We start from the raw sequence: 1,866 nt of genomic DNA on the forward strand, positions 1-1,866 counted from the left end.
TCTTCCCAGACCGGGGCACGAACCCGTGTCCCCTGCATCGGCAGGCGGACTCTCAACCACTGCGCCTTTGGCCCATTTTTAAATCAAGTTGTTTATTTTCTTATCATTGAGTTTTAAGAGTTATTTGTGTATTTTGGAAAACGATCTTTTATCAAGTGTGTCTTTTGCAAATATTTCCTTCCAGTTCATGGCTTGTCTTCTCATTCTCTTCACATTATCTTTTGCAGACCAGAAGTTTTTAATTTTAATAAGGTCCAGTTTATCAATTCTTTCTTTCATGCATCAAGCCTTTGGTGTTATATCTAAAAGGTCATCACCAACTCCAAGGTCATTTAGATTTTCTCCTATGTTACCTTCTAGGAGTTTTATAGTTTTGCCTTTTTTTTTGAGTTTTGCTCAAAATGTGTATGCTCCATTTTTGAGTTAATTTTTATGAAAAATGTAAGGTCTCTGTCTAGATTCTTTTTTTTTTTTTTTTTTTTCCCGTGGATGTCCAGTTGTTTTAGCACCTTTTGTTGAAAAGACTGTCTATGTTCCATTGTATTGCCTTTGCCCCTTTGTCAAAGATCAGTTGATTATACTTATATGGGTCTCTTTTGGGGCTCTCTATTCTGTTCCATTGATCTCTTTGTCTGTCCTTTCACTGATATCACACTGTTTTGATTACTGTAGCTTTGTAGTAATTCTTAAAGTCAGATAGTGTCAGTTCACCAGTGTTGTTTTTCCCCTTCAATATTGTGTTGTCTATGCTAGGTCTTTTACCTATCCACATAAACTTTACAGATCAGTTTGTCGATATCCACAGAATAACTTGATGGGATTTTGATTAGGACTGCGTTGAATCTACAGATCGAGTTGGGAAGAACTGACATCTTAACAATATTGCCTTTCTATCCATGAACTTGGAATATCTCTCCACTTATTTAGTTCTTATTGATTTCTTTCATCAGAGCTTTAGTAATTTTCCTCATGCAGATCTTATACATATTTTGTTAGATTTATACCTAAGTGTTTCATTTTTGGGGTATTAATGTAAATGGTATTGTATTTTTAATTTCAAATTCTACTTGCTCATTGCTGATATAGATCAGTAGGAAAGAGATTGACTTTTTAATTTTTATTTTATTTTTTGGTGTGCCGCACCGCACAGCTTTGGGATCTTAGTTCCCCGACCAGGGACTGAACCCAGGCTTTCGACAGTGAAAGCACGGACCACCAGGGAATTCCCACGATTGATTTTTTTTTTTTTTTTTTTTTTTTTTTTTTTGGGGGCCCCGGCCCTCCCTCGTTGTTTTAGCCTCTCCCGCTGCGGAGCCGCCGGCTCAGCGGCCATGGCTCACGGGCTTAGCCACTCCGCGGCATGTGGGATCTTCCCAGACCAGGGCACGAACCCGTGTCCCCCACATCGACAGGCGGACTCTCAACCACTGCACCACCAGGGAAGCCCACGATTGACTTTTTTATATTAACTTTGTATCCTGCAAGTATGCCATAATCACTTATAAGTTCCAGGAAGTTTTTCGTCAATTCTTTTGGATTTTCTACATAGATGATCATGTCGTCTGTGAACAAAGACAGTTTTATTTCTTCTTTCTCAATCTGTATACGTTTTACTGTATTGTATTGTATTTTTGCATTAGCTAGAATTTCCAGTACAGTGTTGAAAATCAGTGGTGAGAGGGGCATGGTTGCCTTGTTCCTGATCTTAGTGGGAAAGCTTCAAGTTTCTCACCATTAAGTATGATGTTAACTGCATATTTCTGTAGATATTCTTTATCAAGTTGCAATAGTTCCCCCTATTCCTAGTTTGCTGAGTTTTTATCATGAATGGGTACTGGATTTTTTTTTTTTTTTTTTTTTTTTTTT

This window comes from Lipotes vexillifer, unplaced genomic scaffold (assembly GCF_000442215.2).
Source record: "Lipotes vexillifer unplaced genomic scaffold, Lipotes_vexillifer_v1.1 scaffold382, whole genome shotgun sequence".
Classification (NCBI taxonomy): domain Eukaryota; kingdom Metazoa; phylum Chordata; class Mammalia; order Artiodactyla; family Lipotidae; genus Lipotes; species Lipotes vexillifer.